At 41.7% G+C, this 18113-nt stretch overlaps 1 pseudogene; it reads right to left on the reverse strand.

The window, feature by feature from the left end:
• Positions 1-2053: 2053 nt before the first annotated feature.
• LOC112808996 (glyceraldehyde-3-phosphate dehydrogenase-like) lies at positions 2054-3052 on the reverse strand (annotated as a pseudogene).
• Between the last annotated feature and the right edge of the window lie 15061 nt (positions 3053-18113).

An 18113-nucleotide genomic window follows, 5' to 3' on the forward strand; every position in this document is an offset into this window, starting at 1 on the left:
AGCCAAATTTAAAATCCATACCTCAATTTTATAACTCTTTTTTTTTTTTAAGATTTTATTTATTCATCTGAGAGAGAGAGAATGAGAGATAGAGAGCACGAGAGGGAAGAGGTTCAGAGGGAGAAGCAGACTCCCTGCTGAGCAGGGAGCCCAATGTGGGACTCGATCCCGGGACTCCAGGATCATGACCTGAGCCGAAGGCAGTCGCTTAACCAACTGAGCCACCCAGGCGCCCTCAATTTTATAACTCTTGAATAATTTTTAAATTCTTTTATAATAGAAAATTTCAAATGTATGTATCAGTCAGCTTCTATGATTACCTATATGTGACCTGTCTTATTAAACATCATATTATTTCATCTATAAATATGCCAGAATGTTTCTCTAAGAGAGAAAATAATAAAAAAAATTGGAATACCATTACCACAAATTAATAATGATTCTTTAATACCATCAACTAGCTTGTCTGGTTTGAATATGAATTTCCAGTTGTTTCATAAGTATCCTAAATTTTTTCTCAGAGTTTATTTGCTTGAATCAGTATCCACATGAGGTCCACACATTACATTGATATGTTAAGTCTCTTTTAACCTATAGCTTTCTTTCTGCCTTTTAAGTTTTCTTAGAATTTAAATTGTTGAAAAAAAACTGGTTGTTTGTTCTACAGAGTTTCCTGCAATTTTGATTTTGTTGATTGTATCATTGTGGTGTAGTTTAAGATATTCCTCTGTCTTCTGTATATCCTATAAATTGGTAGTTACATCTAGAGGCTTGATCAGATTCAAATTTGATATATACTTTTTTTGCAAAACTACTTCATAAATGATGTGTCATCAGGAGGCACATGATTATCTCTATCTCTACAAATGATTTCCGATTATCTAATTTATTGTGATGTTAGCAGTCATTGAAGCTTAATGCATTAATTTACTTAGGGTTGTAAGGCCTTCCAATTCCAGCCATGACAGAGTATCAGGAAGAGAATTTATTTCTCACCTTAAATGACCAAAAAAACCCAAGAAGATATATAAAACAGTATTTTAGACATTGGACAACAGTTATCACATGATTGTGATCTCTAAAGGAAAGGAAATGACATAATGTCTGGCTTCTAATGAAAAATTACAGGACATGCCAAGAAACAGGATCATACATTCATAACATGGATAAAATTCCATTAATAGAAATAGAATTCCAGAGATGAGAGCATAGAATTAGTAGACAAAGATATTAAAACAGCTATTATAAATATGCTTCACTTGTTAAAGAGGTGGAAGAAAAGGTGAGTATAACAAGGTGAAAAAATGGAAGCTATAAAACAAAGACCCAAATTTAGGAAATAAAAATATTTGAGATGAGAAGTATGTTGGATGGGATTAATAGATTAGACACAGTAGAAAAACAGATTAGATACTTGAAGGCATAACGATGGAAGCTATCCAAAATAAAGCACAGAAAAAAAAAGACTGAAAAAAGGCTGAACAATGAATAGAGCATTAGTGGTAAGCTGTGGGACAATATCATGTAATTGGAGCTGGAGAAGGTCAGTGACACCAGAAAAATATTTGAAGGAATAAAGGTACCTTAAAAGGATTTGGAGACTTCTTTTTCTGTTGTGATGAAAGATAAAATTGCTTCTCAGCAGATAAAGAATGGTTTCATCACCAGCAGGCAGAATGCTCTAATCTAGATTGACTCTTCTAGAGTACATGATGACCTTCTACATGAGAGGTTGTATTGTCTTCCTTTTAGGACCTTGATGGAAAAATTGTGATATTTCTCTTTTATCTTCCTCTTTTTTTCGATCCTTCAATCTCTCTCACCCACTCTCTCTTTTTTTTTTTTGGTCTGGGTGCAGTATATTTTATTGATGGTACATGACAAGTTAGGGCTCCTCAAGCCACTCCCCTTCTTCAGGGTGTCTGGGATGGAAATTGGGTAGAGGTTGGGAGGTTCTCAGTGTGTTAGGGGATAAATTGGGGCAAGAACTCTACAGCAGCTGAGGTCCTCTCTCTTCCTCTTGTTCTCGTTGAGGCTGGTGGTCTGGGGGCTCTTACTCCTTGGAGACCATGTGGACCATAAGGTCCACCGCCTAAGTGCTGTAGTCAAATTCATTGTCATACCAGGAAATGAGCTTGACATAGTAGTCATTGAGAGTAATGCCAGCTCCAGCATCAAAGGTGGAAGAGTGGGTGTCACTGTTAAAGTTGCAGGAGACAACCTGGTCATCAGTGTAGCCCAGGATGCCCTTGAAGGGACCCTTCAATCCTTGCTTCACCACCGTCTTGATGTCATCATATTTGGCAACTTCATCCAGGTGGCAGGTCAGATCCACTACTGACAGGGTGAGGGTCGGCCACTGAACGCCATGCCAGTGAGCTTCTCATTCAGTTGAGAGATGACCTTTGCCCCAGCCTTGGCAGCACCAGTAGAAGCAGGAATGATGTTCTGGGTAGCCCTTCAGACATCATACCACAGCTTCCCAGAGGGATCATCCCCGGTCTTCTGGGTGACATTGATAGCTTGGACTGTGGTCATGAGTTCCTCCATGATGCCAGAGTTGTCATAGATGGGGAGCCAGAGGGGGCCAAGAAGTAGGTGGTGCAGGAGGCATTGCTTATCATCTTGAGAGAGTTGTCAAACTTTTCGTGGTTCATGCCCTTCACTGACATGGGGGCATCAGCAGAAGGGGCAGAGATGATAACGCTCTTAGCCCCACCCTTCAAGTGAGCCCAGCCTTCTCCATGATGGTGAAGACCCCAGTGGACTCCACAACATACTCAGAACCAGCATCATCCCATTTGGTGTTGGTGGGATCTTGATTCTGGAAGATGGAAATGGGCTTCCCATTGATGACAAGTTTCCTGTTCTCAGCCTTGACTGTGCCATTGAATTTGCTGTGGGTGGAATCATACTGGAACATGTGGACCATGTAGTTGATGACAATGAACAGGTCATTGATGGTGACAGTACCGACTTTGCCAGAATTAAAACTAGCCCTGGTGACCAGGTGCCCAATACAGTTAAATCCCCTTACTCCAGCCTCCACCATTGTGCCTTAGAGATGTGGTTGGCTCTACACCAGAAGATGTAGCTATCTTTGAATGGGGAGGAGCGGAGGACCTCTCTTATATACTCTTTTAAAAAAATTTATTTATTTGACAGAGAGAGAGAGAGAAAGAACAAGCAAGGGGAGCAGCAGAAGGAGAGGGAGAAGCAGGGTCTCCACTGTGCAGGGAGCCCGATGAGGGGCGCAATCCCAGAACCCTGGGATCATGACCTGAACCGAAGGCAGACACTTAACTGACTGAGCCGTCCAGGTGCCCCGTCTCTCTTATCTACTCTTAAAGTGATTCCTTTCACTTCCCCACTGAATGCTCCCAAAATGTCCCTGGCTACCCAAGGAAGTCCTGCACCCATTTCCTGAGCTGTCACCTGGGTTCCAGGATCCTTTCATTTATCTACACATCCACCCCTAACCTCCCATAATAAAATTTTGACCCGCTTTGGTCCAGTCAGTTCATATTAGAGGTTAATCCTTGATAATCAATCCTCATGGGTTCCGGTAATTTCATGTACAACATTAATAAGTTAGCATTCACATTCAGAAAGCCATCCAAAGATATACTTTAATTGCTATTTATTGATTTAAGGTTTAGCTCAAATACAATTTTTTATTTAATAATAATTTCATATGCTGAGTCATATACTATTGTTAGGTGCCAGGGCAGAATGAGTAAGACCTAGCTTCTGTCCTCTGGAGTCTCTCAGACCTGAAAGACAGACTTACAAACAAATACATATTGATATCACATGAATACAGTAAAGGAGATGTGAACAAAAGTTCTGAGCACTCACGGGGCGACAGCTAGCATAACCTGAGGCACTCAAGTGAAGAGACTTGTGATGGCTCTAAAGGAGAAATAGGGGTAAAACAGTTTGAGAAGGTGAAGGGAATGTCTGGCAAAGGAAACATGATCAAAGGCATAGAGATAATGAAGAATATCAGTGGCTGTTTATTAAGTCTTTACCATGTGTTGGGCACAAAGCCAGGTGCTTTGCATACATTTATATCACTTGACTCTCACAACCCCCCCCCTTTTTTTTAAAAAGATTCATCTGTTAGGGAGGTGGGGGAGAGGCAGATGGAGATAATCTTTAAGCAGACTCCCCAGTGAGTGCAGAGTGGGACACCAGGCTTGATCCCAGGACCCATGAGATCATGACCTGAGCTGAAACCAAGAGTCAGACAATTAACTGACTGAGCCACCCAGGCGCCCCTCAGACACTTAATATTTACATCTCACATGCAGTTATAATGATTTTCTTTCCTTATTTCCCTCTTTTCACCACTAGGCAACAAAGTCTTAAAGGGTTTGTCACAGTGTCCTTTTCATTTAGTGAATGTGCTCTATTCACTTAGTGAATGAATAAATGAGTGAAACTAAAGGAATATCTATGGTAGTGGGAAGTTCAGGCACTGGGCTTCGCAATTCTATATCAGAGAAGTTATGGTTGCCTTGGAGAAACTGGAAAGTCTCAGATTAATTTGAGGCCATACCTATATGCCAGTTGATGAATCCTACAACCCCAACTTTGCCCTTCAGGTTTCAGTGAGCATGACACCATTATGGGACAAGCCAACTGGGCTTCCCTCTGAAACTTACAAGAAAATTTGAACTGAGCCACCAATATTATGAGCTCTAATGCAGGAACAGAACAGCACTCCCAGTAGTTCTTGTGGATTTCTGGGTGTTGTGACTCCCTTGACTGGGATCCACTTGGTGTTCAGCTTTTAGCTATAAATAAGTCTTGAGCCGCCATGGCTGGTCTGGGCCGGGGAGCCGAGGAAGGTGGAGCAGCTGGAGAGGCCCAGAGATGTTAGCCAAGAATGTGCTACTAGGAAGGAAGGCAGGAATCCAGACTTATTTGGATGCCTTTTTCTATAGACATGCAGCCTAATTACAGTCTTTGGCCAATTGAGCTTTCCTCTTCATAAACCTCCCTCTGTCAAATTCCTAGTCCTAGAGAGAGCATACCTAAACCTGTTTCATCCCCACCCTGCACAATGGAGTCAACAAATCGCCTGATTCAGAGTCAGGAGGTGTGGGTGCAAATTCTGACTACCTGTTAGTAACTGTGTGACTTTAGGCAAGTGATGTAGTTTCTTCTTTCTTAAAATGGAGCTTTAACTTCTTCCCACTATTCCACATAGTTGTTGGGAGAATGAAATGAGATAATAGGGTTGAAAGTGTTTCCATGAGTTATCAGACTCTGTAATTGTAAGGGAGGAGGAGGCTGTGGTCTCCTGAGGGGCATTTAGACTGGGGGACCCAGATTAAGTAAACCCTTCTTTCTAAACTGCCCAGTGTGCCACAAGGTGGCAGCAGGATCCTGTCTTTGCTCCTGTCTTTAGCACGGGGGGGAAAAAATAGGAAAGGGATTTGGATGCTGCTTAGCTCTGCCCTGCAAAGGTGAACAGGATTTATTCCTTTGCCACTGCCTGCATTTCTCACTCCACCGAATCCTTCAACTCCACATTAAATAATTTCTCAAAGGACTCACATTCTTAACTCTGAATCTCAGGGCACTGCCCCTACTGTGGGATTTAATCCAGCCCTGGCAGGTCTTGGTTAATGGTTGCAAATCTATTCTGAGCTTTGGGCTTTCATACAACTCTTGCCCTCCTGGGATTTCACTGCTATAGACTCCCAAGTTCACGTTTGTTTTCTTCCTTGAATCAGAGCTCTTAGTGGCCCTGGAAAACCAGCTAATCCAACTTCTCATCACAGGAGAGGAAACTGAGGCACAGGGAAGGGAAATAATTTGTTCATGATTAAACAATTAGTTCATTCAAGAGTTAGGAGTTTAATCCAGCTTTCTTCCTGTGGGTTCAGTCCCTTTGCAAATGTGAATATTTTCAAGGTGTTTTGGGAGGCTTGAAACAGCTTTGTTTCTCCCACTGGTGAGAATTTTGAGGGCTTTCTGAGGCACTCCAAAAATCTTTTGAAGCAGCTTTGCCAGAAGAACCTCATTAGGAATCGCCAAGTATCTGAAAGGTAGGCATTAGAAACTCTGAGGGATGCATGCTAGGACTGCAGCAGATAATGTGTCAGGAGAGGGAAAGAATCCACTTAAAGACACCTTTCATTATATGGGCTTTTGCATGAGGGTTGTCTTCCCAATTATATTCTTCTCAGAGGCAGTGTTCAAATGAAGCCATTCTCAGTTTACCACAGCTGAAGGCAAAAGAAGGTGGGAATGAGGGAAGCCAACCTTAAACATTTGCTATCTTGTGCAGGGTGTTCTCTGTACAAGTGAATCCATATAAAGGTGGCAGAATAAGAGCTTGTGACTTGATGGTCTCACAGATATTGGTTCAAAGCTTGGCCTAGTTACTTACCTTTACAGGTAATTATCATAAGTCTCAGTTTTCTTATCCATAAAATGGGCATAATGATACCTACCTTATTGCTATATAATCTTGGACAGGTTATTTAACCTTTGTGTGCCTTGATTATATTGTCTGTAAAATGAGAATAATAGTAAAATGAGAAGTCCCTTTTCACAGGTTGTATAAGGATTAATGTTATTACCTAGAACCATGCATGACACATAGTAAAAGCAGTTGGAAAGTATTAGCTGTTGTTGTTATTGTTATTACCACCATATAGGGTTGTTGTGAGTCTTAAATGGGACTGTGTATGTAAAGCTTTTAAAGAGAATAAGCACTCATTAAAATGGTATTTATTTTTATTTATATGTAATAACCACAGTGATGTGAATAGCATTCATAGTAAATGAAGCTGCTTACTTATAATCTAGGTAAAAGAGTATTATTTTGTCATTTGTTTTATGTTTATTCTTACTCTGTTATTTGAGGATAATTCTTGGCTTTTTGAATTATGATTCATATCCTTTTTAGTAATCTAAAGACAACAGTGATTAGCATTTTTGAGCCCTCACTTTGTGCCAGACCCAGTGCTTTACGTACATTGTCTCAGAAGGGTTCAGTAACTTGTTTATGTCCACACAGTAAGCAAGTGATAGAACTGGGATTCCTGGAGTGTGCTTCCTTGACTATTTCTTACTAATCTGTCTGCCTTAAAGAATGTTTACCAGGAGGGGATTCCATTTTTAGCAGTAGAATTCTAATACCCCAGAGCCAAAAGATACTGAAGAATTCATCAAGAATATCAGGCATAGTAAAAATGTTTATAACCTTTGACCTGACAGATCCACTTTTAGGAATCTGGCATAAAGAAATAATCCAAAGTACAAAGTTTTATCACAGTGCACTTATAATATGGAAAACTTTGAGGCAATCTAAACATCTAACTACAGAAATGATTAGTAAACATATTGTATATCTACTTGATTTTTAGTTTTAGTTTTAGTTTTTAGTTTTAGTTTTTACTAAGTGTAAATAGTGATGCTATTTGGAATTAATTAGTCAATCAATTAATTCTTGGTGAAAAGACATTTGAGCTATTTTTCTCCAGGGCCTTCCTTTCTTTTCTTTTAAAAAAAATTTTTTTTCTGAGTTTCTGCATGTGTTCTGCTTTTTCTTTTTTTTCTTTAAATTTTTTATTGTTATGTTAATCAACATACATTACATCATTAGTTTTTGATGTAGTGTTCCATGATTCGTTGTTTGTGCATAACACCCAGTGCTCAACGCAGAACGTGCCCTCTTTAATACCCACCATCAGACTAACCCATCCCCCCACCCCCCTCCCCTCTAGAACCCTCAGTTTGTTTTTCAGAGTCCATCGTCTCTCATGGTTCGTCTCCCCCTCCGATTTACTCCCCTTCATTCTTCCCCTCCTGCTATCTTCTTCTTCTTTTTTTTTCTTACCATATATTGCATTATTTGTTTCAGAGGTACAGATCTGTGATTCAACAGTCTTGCACAATTCACAGTGCTCACCATAGAACATACCCTGCCCAATGTCTATCACCTAGCCACCCATCCCTCCCACCCCCCCACCACTCCAGCAACCCTCAGTTTGTTTCCTGAGATTAAGAATTCCTCATATCAGTGAAGTCATAGGATACATGTCTTTCTCTGATTGACTTATTTCACTCAGCATAACACCCTCGAGTTCCATCCACGTCGTTGCAAATGGCAAGATCTCATTTCTTTCGATGGCTGCATAATATTCCATTGTGTATATATACCACCTCTTCTTTATCCATTCATCTGTCGATGGACATCTTGGCTCTTTCCACAGTTTGGCTATTGTGGACATTGCTGCTATAAACATAGGGGTGCACGTACCCCTTCGGATCCCTACATTTGTATCTTGGGGGTAAATACCCAGTAGTGCAATTGCTGGATCCTATGGTAGCTCTATTTTCAACTTTTGGAGGAACTTCCATACTGTTTTCCAGAGTGATTGCACCAGCTTGCATTCCCACTAACAGTGTAGGAGGGTTCCCCCTTCTCCACATCCCCGCCAACATCTGTCGTTTCCTGACTTGTTAATTTTAGCCATTCTGACTGGTGTGAGGTGCTATCTCATTGTGGTTTTGATTTGGATTTCCCTGATGCCGAGCGATGTTGAGCACTTTTTCATGTGTCTGTTGGCCATGGGATGTCTTCTTTGGAAAAATGTCTGTTCATGTCTTCTGCCCATTTCTTGATTGGGTTATTTGTTCTTTGGGTGTTGAGTTTGATAAGTTCTTTATAGATTTTGGATACTAGCCCTTTATCTGATATGTCATTTGCAACTATTTTCTCCCATTCTGTCGGTTGGTTTTTGGTTTTGGTTTTGGTGGTGGACTTTTTGGTTTTGTGGACGGTTTCATTTGCTGTGCAGAAGCTTTTTATCTTGATGAAATCCCAATAGTTCATTTTTGCCCTTGCCTTCTTTGCCTTTGGCGATGTTTCTAGGAAGAAGTTGCTGTGGCTGAGGTCGAAGAGGTTGCTGCCTGTGTTCTCCTTTAGGATTTTGATGGACTCCTGTCTCACGTTTAGGTCTTTCAACCATTTGGAGTCTATTTTTGTGTGTGGTGTAAGGAAATGGTCCAGTTTCACTCTTCTGCATGTGGCTGTCCAATTTTCCCAACACCATTTGTTGAAGAGACTGTCTTTTTTCCATTGGACATTCTTTCCTGCTTTGTCAAAGATAAGTTGACCATAGAGTTGAGGGTCCCTTTCTGGGCTCTCTATTCTGTTCCATTGATCGATGTGTCTGTTTTTGTGCCAGTATCATACTGTCTTGATGATGACAGCTTTGTAATAGAGCTTTAAGTCTGGAATTGTGATGCCGCCGGCTTTGCTTTGGTTTTTCAACATTCCTCTGGCTATTCGGGGTCTCTTCTGGTTCCATACAAATTTTAGGATTCTTTGTTCCATTTCTTTGAAAAAAGTGGATGGTATTTGGATGGGGATTGCATTGAATGTGTGAATTGCTCTAGATAGCATTGACATCTTCACAATGTTCTTCCAATCCATGAGCATGGAATGTTTTTCCATTTCTTTGTGTCTTCCTCAATTTTTTTCATGAGTATTTTATAGTTTTCTGAGTACAGATTCTTTGCCTCTTTGGTTAGATTTATTCCTAGGTATCTTATGGTTTTGGGTGCAATTGTAAATGGGATCGACTCCTTAATTTCTCTTTCTTCTGTCTTGTTGTTGGTGTATAGGAATGCCACTGATTTCTGTGCATTGATTTTATATCCTGCCACTTTACTGAATTCCTGTATGAGTTCTAGCAGTTTTGGGGGGGAGTCTTTTGGGTTTTCCACATAAAGTATCATATCATCTGCAAAGAGTGAGAGTTTGACTTCCTCTCTGCCGATTTGGATGCCTTTGATTTCTTTTTGTTGTCTGATTGCTGTGGCTAGGACTTCTAATACTATGTTGAATAGCAGTGGTGATAGTGGACATCCCTGCCGCGTTCCTGACCTTAGGGGGAAAGCTCTCAGCTTTTCCCCATTGAGAATGATATTCGCTGTAGGTTTTTCGTAGATGGCTTTTATGATATTGAGGTATGTACCCTCTATCCCTATACTCTGAAGAGTTTTGATCAAGAAAGGATGCTGTACTTTGTCAAATGCTTTTTCTGCATCTATTGAGAGGATCATATGATTCTTGTTCTTTCTTTGTTAATATATTGTATCACGTTGATTGATTTGTGAATGTTGAACCTTGCAGCCCAGGGATAAATCCCACTTGGTCGTGGTGAATAATCCTTTTAATGTACTGTTGGATCTTATTGGCTAGTATTTTGGTGGGAATTTTTGCATCCATGTTCATCAAGGATATGGTCTGTAATTCTCCTTTTTTATGGGGTCTTTGTCTGGTTTGGGGATCAAGGTCATGGTGGCCTCATAAAATGAGTTTGGCAGTTTTCCTTCCATTTCTATTTTTTGGAACAGTTTCAGGAGAATAGGTATTAATTCTTCTTTAAATGTTTGGTAGAATTCCCCTGGGAAGCCATCTGGCCCTGGGCTTTTGTTTTTTGGGAGATTTTTGATGACAGCTTCAATTTCCTTAGTGGTTATGGTCTGTTCAGGTTTTCTATTTCTTCCTGGTTCAATTTTGGTAGTTGATACATCTCTAGGAATGCATCCATTTCTTCCAGGTTATCTAATTTGCTGGCATAGAGTTGCTCATAATATGTTCTTATAATTGTTTGTATGTCTTTGGTGTTGGTTGTGATCTCTCCTCTTTCATTCATGATTTTGTTGATTTGGGTCCTTTCTCTTTTCTTTTTGATATGTCTGGCCAGGGGTTTATCAATCTTGTTAATTCTTTCAAAGAACCAGCTCCTAGTTTCATTGATCTGTTCTACTGTTCTTTTGGTTTCTAGTTCATTGATTTCTGCTCTGATCTTTATGATTTCTCTTCTCCTGCTGGGTTTAGGCTTTATTTGCTGTTTTTTCTCTAGCTCCTTTAGGTATAGGGTTAGGTTGTGTATTTGAGACCTTTCTTGTTTCTTGAGAAAGGCTTGTATTGCTATAGACTTTCCTCTTAGGACTGCCTTTGCTGCATCCCAAAGATTTTGAACAGTTCTGTTTTCATTTTCATTGGTTTCCATGAATTTTTTAAATTCTTCTTTAATTTCCTGGTTGACCCACTCATTCTTTAGTAGGATGCTCTTTAGCCTCCATGTATTTGAGTTCTTTCCGACTTTCCTCTTGTGATTGAGTTCTAGTTTCAAAGCATTGTGGTCTGAAAATATGCAGGGAATAATCCCAATCTTTTGGTACCGGTTGAGACCTGATTTGTGACCTACGATGTGATCAATTCTGGAGAATGTTCCATGGGCACTAGAGAAGAATGTGTATTCCGTTCCTTTGGGATGGAATGTTCTGAATATGTCTGTGAAGTCCATTTGGTCCAGTGTGTCATTTAAAGTCTTTATTTCCTTGTTGATCTTTTGCTTAGATGATCTGTCCATTTCAGTCAGGGGGGTGTTAAAGTCCCCCACTATTATTGTATTGTAGTCAATGTGTTTCTTTGCTTTTGTTATTAATTGCCTTATATATTTGGCTGCTCCCATGTTAGGGGCATAGATATTTGTAACTGTTAGATCTTCTTGTTGTATAGACCCTTCAAGTAGGATATAGTGTCCTTCTTCATTTCTTATTACAGTCTTTGTCTTAAAATCTAATTTGTCTGATAGAAGGATTGCCACCCCAGCTTTCTTTTGGTGTCCATTAGCATGATAAATGGTTTTCCACCCCCTCACTTTCAATCTGGGGGTGTCTTTGGGTCTAAAATGAGTCTCTTGCAGACAGCATATCAATGGGTCTTGTTTTTTAATCCAATCTGATAGCCTGTGTCTTTTGATTGGGGCATTTAGCCCATTTACATTCAGGGTAACAATTGAAAGATATGCATTTAGTGCCATTGTATTGCCTGTAAGGTGACTGTTACTGTATATTGTCTGTGTTCCTTTCTGGTCTATGCTGCTTTTAGGCTCTCTCTTTGCTTAGAGGACCCCTTTCAATATTTCTTGGAGGGCTGGTTTCGTGTTTGCAAAGTCCTTTAGTTTTTGTTTGTCCTGGAAGCTTTTTATCTCTCCTTCAATTTTCAATGATAGGCTAGCTGGATATAGTATTCTTGGCTGCATATTTTTCTCGTTTAGTGCTCTGAAGATATCATGCCAGTCCTTTCTGGCCTGCCACGTCTCTGTGGATAGGTCTGTTGCCAATCTAATGTTTCTACCATTATAGGTTACATATCTCTTCTCCTGAGCTGCTTTCAAGATTTTCTCTTTGTCTTTGAGACTCGTAAGTTTTACTATTAGATGTCGGGGTGTTGACCTATTTTTATTGATTTTGAGAGGGGTTCTCTGTGCTTCCTGGATTTTGATGCCTGTTTCCTTCCCCACATTAGGGAAGTTCTGTGCTATAATTTGCTCCAATATACCTTCTGCCCCCCTCTCTCTTTTTTCTTCTTCTGGGATCCCAATTATTCTAATGTTGTTTCGTCTCATGGTATCGCTTATCTCTCGAATTCTGCCCTCGTCTCCAGTAGTTATTTATCTTTTTCTCAGCTTCTTTATTTTCCATCATTTGGTCTTCTATATCACTAATTCTCTCTTCTGCCTCATTTATCCTAGCAGTTAGTGCCCCCATTTTTTATTGCACCTCATTAATAGCCTTTTTGATTTCAATTTGGTTAGATTTTAGTTCTTTTATTTCTCCAGGAAGGGTTTCTCTGATAACTTCCATGCTTTTTTCAAGCCCAGCTAGTATCTTTTTTTTTTTATACTGGTTTTTTTTTTTTTTAAGATTTTATTTATTTATTCATGAGAGACAGAGAAGCAGGCCCCCAAGGAGCAGGGAGCCCGATGTGGGACTCGATCCCAGAACCCTGGGATCATGACCTGAGCTGAAGGCAGATGCTTAACCATCTGAGCCACCCAGGCACCCCCAGCTAGTATCTTTAAGATCATGATTCTGAACTCTAGGTCCAACATCGTACTAATGTCCGTATTGAGTAGGTCTCTGGCAGACGGTACTGCCTCTTGTTCTTTTTGTTGAGGTGATTTTTTTCGTCTTGTTATTTTGTCCAGAAGAGAATAGATGAATGAGAGAACAAAATGCTAACAGGTTAACAACGTCCCCAGAAAATATACTCTAAACAAATCAGAAAAGACCTGAAACCAGGGGAAAAGAAAGGGAAAGAAAGAAAAAAGAAAGAGAAAAAAAAAGAAAAAAAGATAAAAACAAACAAAAAACAGAACAAAACAAAAAAACAGAATATGATCAAATATGATCAGGCTGGTGCATAGATCAGTGCCACACACTAGATTTTGGGTGTATTTTGGTCTGTTAGAAGAAAGTGCCTCCTAAAATTTTAAAGAAAGATAGACTTATATATATACAAAATAAGGGTTGATACAATGAAGGGATGGCATATGAGTATAAAGATTAAAATTATAAAAAATTTTAAAAAGAATTGAGAAGGTGCTTGAAAAAAGAATGAAGAGGATTAAAAAAAGAAAGAAAGAAAGAAAAAGGGGAGAGAATGTGATCAGGCAGGAGACTAGAACAAAGCCATACACTAGAGATTTAGGGTATATTTTGATATGTTAGAAGAAAGTGTATCTCAAAATTTTAAGGAGAGAACAACTTATATATATATGTCAAAAATAAGGGTAACTACTATGAAGGGATAGAATATGACTCTAAAAATGAAAAATAAAAATTTTTTTTTTATAAAAGGGATTGATAAGACGTTGGTTGAAAAATGGAAAAAGAAAAATTAAAAAAAAGTTAAAAAAATTAACTTTGAAAGACTAATGAATCATGGTAAAAAAGCCATGAATTCTATGGGCAGTATTCCCCTAGCGCTGGAGTTCTCCCGTTCTCATTGATGGGTAAACTTGGTCTCAGCTGGCTGTTTGTGCTGATCTTCTGGGGGAGGGGCCTGTTGCCGTGGTTCCCAAATGATTTGCCGGAGGCGGAATTGCCCCGCCCTTGCCCCTCCAGGCTAAGTAATCTGCTCGGGTTTGCTCTCGGGAGCTTTTGTTCCCTGCAAGCTCTTGGTGCAGCTTTGGAGGATGAGAGTGAAAATGGCGGCCTCCCAATCTCCACCTGTGAGGAGCCGAGAACTCGGGGCCCCACTCCTCAGTGCACCCCCGAGAAAAGCAGTCAGTCACTTCCTCTCCCCTGTCTCCGGCCGCACTCTGTGCTCACCCGGCCTGTGACCGAGCGTTTCTATCTCTGGCACCCGACCCCGTGTGGAGTCTCCAAACCCAGCAGATCCCTGTGGTGCGCTCCCGCGCTGCTCCTCCCCGGGGGAGGAAGGGGAGTCTCCCCGGATCTGACGCTTGTTGGGTCCCTGCTGGAGGAGCAGTGGCCCAACTGTCACCAATCACAGTTTATGGCAACCCCGAGCTGAGAGCCCGCACCTCGGCTCCGTCTCTGCAGCTGGCTTCCCCGCTCCGATACCTGGGAGCTCTGCTGCACTCAGGCACCCCCGGTCTTTCTGTGACCCTGAGGGTCCTGAGACCACACTGTCCAGCGAGCGTTCCATCCCCAGCTTAGCCAGTGGAGCGATGTCCCTCAGCGGAGCCGACTTCTAAAAGTTCCGATTTTGTGCTCCGCGGCTCTCACTTGCCAGAAATGGCCTACGGAGGCCCCCTCCCCCGCCGTCTCTCCTCCCGAATATCACCTCGGATTCACTTCTCTGCCCATCCTACCTTCCAGAAAGTGGTCGCTTTTCTGTTCAGAGAGTTGTTGCTATTCTTTTCTTCGATCTCCTGTTGAGTTCGTAGGTGTTCAGAATGGTTTGATCCCTATTCAGCTGAATTCCTGAGACCAGACGAAATCCAGGTCTCCTACTCCTCCGCCATCCTGCTCCACCCCCCTTCTTTTTAAAATTTTTACTTTAAAGTAATCCAAAGTGGGACTTGAACTTACAACCCCGAGATCAAGATTCACATGCTTTACTGACTGAGCCAGCCACCACCTCCAGGGCCTTCCTTTCTAACAGCATGGTTTTTCTTGGTCAACTTATATATATGACTTTCTTGTGTGAATCTTCTCGATGAACTTGCAAGGAAGTTTTCCAACACTCAAAGGCCCTCAACCTGTTTTGTTCTAGCTGCTGAAGTAGGTGACATGGGCTACCACTTTCTGTGAGATCAGTCTGGGTTCTGGTCCCAGTTGGGTTCCATGTTGTGGAGCTAGGGGCTCATTAAAGGCCCTTGACCATGGCCAATCCCTTCCTCTTGGTGTACAAAAGTAAAAGGGTCAGAGTGGGGTGCCTGGTCCAGGCTGACAGGGAAAGTGGAGAGCTGGTATTCACCTTGGTGGGCAGCCTTGAGCCATAATCCTTTACCTTCCCCACAGACCACCTGCAAGCCTGGGTGGAACACAAGGACACTCCTCTTCTCCTCCTGTCCTGTTGACAGTGACTGTGAGATGGGGTTTAGCTAAGGCCAAAACACTTGGATGTGGCTTCTCCATGTGGCTTGAGCTTCCTCACAACTGGGTGGATGGATTTCAAGGACAAATGTCATATACTCTTGGAGGAGCTGGGAACCCCTGCCTGGTGCTGTTTTGAAGGTGTCTGGTGAAGCCACTTGAGGCCCCTCAGGATAAATGTGGAAGGCTTTGGGAAGGCTGAAAATGATCTGTCTCCTTCTTTCTCTGCTCTGCAAGATTTTCTGGAAGGCTTTCCCGAGTGTGAACTGCATAGGATGCTGTTGCTCTCAGCTGCCCTTACATCCAGAAGACAGGGCCCTGTCTCATTTCATCAGACAGGACCTACAGAGTGTGGGAGCATAGCTGTCATTCTGCTGATCAGGAAATTGAGCCAGAAAGGGGCTGTCATACATTTCATGAAGGTCCAACCATGCACTCTGTGCCTAGGTATGGTTAGAAAAGCAGTAGGGAGCTTTCTCCTAGTGTTATGTTGATTATTTGAGATAATGTGCTTAAAACAATTCACCGTGAGTGGCTTGGTGCAGTGGTTAACAATGTCAGTTGCAGTGGGTAGGCGGGCTATCCTGTGATGAAATGAGCTGGTAAGATGCCTGTGTGATCCTCTTTGGAAATGTGTAAGAAAACAGATGCTGTATGTGAACTCACGAGAAGATAAACCAATAACACATACTTTCTCGTTTTATTCTTGGTTACTAACCTTCAATTTCTTCACTCTGGCAAGATTCATAGGACAAAGGGATTCTCAATCCTGTTTTTATATATGTGTGTGTGTGTGTGTGTGTATTTTTTTTTTTTTAAAGATTTTATTTATTTATTTGACAGAGAGAGACAGCGAGAGAGGGAACACAAGCAGGGGGAGTGGGAGAGGGAGAAGCAGGCTTCCCGCGGAGCAGGGAGCCCGATGCGGGGCTCGATCCCAAGACCCCGAGATCATGACCTGAGCCGAAGGCAGTCGCTTAACCAACTGAGCCACCCAGGCGCCCCTGTGTGTGTGTTTTATTAGAGCGAGAGGGAGGCAGAGGGAGAGGGAGAAACAGACTCCCCGCTGAACAGAGAGCTCAACTCGGGGCTTCATCCCAGGACCCTGAGAACATGACCTGAGCTGAAGGCAGCCGCTTAACTGACTGAACCACCCAGGTGCCCCTCATCCTGTTATATATTATGATTTGAGGAATTTGGGTAATTTCTGAAGGTTAATTTTCTCTAGCTGATAGAAGGTCTCTCAGTAATCTTATCTTTACTCATTAAGTAGATTTGGCCCTGTGCTGGTCAGAGATGTAAAGGCCTGAGTCTGTGAGTGAGGTGCTCACAGTTTTCTTGGGGACAGGATGGTGGCCTGGAAGTACGGTACTATGTGTAGAAATGGAGAAGGGGTGGGCAGCGGGAATAGATGACTTTGTGCACATGTGCTGAGCCGGAGACACAGTGTGAGTCAGGGCTGCCAAGAAAAGGCTCTCTAGGGAAGGTGAGTCTTGGACGAAGGAAATTATGGATCAAAACTGGTTGCTTTCCAGACCAGAGGAAGAGATGATGGGCAAAGGCCCAGAGACTGCAATGACCATATGTTGTGGACAAAATAAATGACTGTCTTAACTGGAGTGGAAGGGCCACCTTGGGAAGGGCAAGGGGTGAGGTTTGCTTTGTTTTTTATTAAAAATACAAGATCATTAAAACACACATAGGGTAGACCATTAAAAACACAGAGGCTGATCATCTTGTTCTGGCTTTCTGGCCCAGATTCAAGGATAGTGAATTTTATTTTTAGTTATCTTTTTCTCGACCATTTTTAGGAGTGTGTGATTGTGGTGGTGCTGTGCCAGGAAGGTAGGAGGACAAAAAGAAATAACAGGATAGAAAGAAGCTTTTTCATTATGTTAGGAAGAAGCTGTAAGGGAGTGTTTTGGTCAGTTAATTGGTGGTCCTATGAGCACTAGAGTGGGAGTCACTTGGAACAAATATTCATGAGAAGAGTCAAGGTTAAGGACTGAACAGCAAAACTGTCATCCCTGGAATTTTAGAAAATGAAAAATGATAGAATGATGCTCAGATAATAATAAAGTCATTTTCTCTTAGAAAATGGAGAATGATAATCATGAGGTATTGTGAAGCCCTTCATGACCCCTTGTAGAGGCTGTGAGCTGACTTGTTTGAATCAAGATACTAATAACTTCAGATCCTTTGTGGTAGAGACTTCTGGTGTTCACCCATATCTGGTTCTCTTCTTCTGGGCACACTACTGGGTTGTATTTTTCCCATTTCTTGCATTTAGGTAAGCACATAGGAATATTTCTGGCCAATGAGTTGTGAGCAGAAATGGTGTGTATGTCACTTTCAGGCCAAAGCATTTATTTTTATTTATTTTTATTTTTATTATTTTTTTAAGATTTTATATATTTATTTGACAGAGAGAGAAACAGCGAGAGAGGGAACACAAGCAAGGGGAGTGGGAGAGGGAAAAGCAGGCTTCCCGCGGAGCAGGGAGCCCGATGCGGGGCTCGATCCCAGGACCCTGGGATCATGACCTGAGCTGAAGGCAGACACCCAACGGCTGAGCCACCCAGGCGCCCCAGGCCAAAGCAACTGCTGCTGTGAGACTCTTCAGCTCCTTCTGTCCTTGCCTTAGTAACTGAAAGGGTTGTGTATTCCAGATGGCAGAGGCTAAATATCTTGGGTCGTTGAGTAATTATGTATAGCAGATC

The sequence above is a fragment of the Callorhinus ursinus genome, unplaced genomic scaffold (genome assembly GCF_003265705.2).
Source record: "Callorhinus ursinus isolate GAN/ISIS: 27379988/994484 unplaced genomic scaffold, GSC_fseal_2.0 scaffold83, whole genome shotgun sequence".
In the NCBI taxonomy this organism is placed as follows: Eukaryota; Metazoa; Chordata; class Mammalia; order Carnivora; family Otariidae; genus Callorhinus; species Callorhinus ursinus.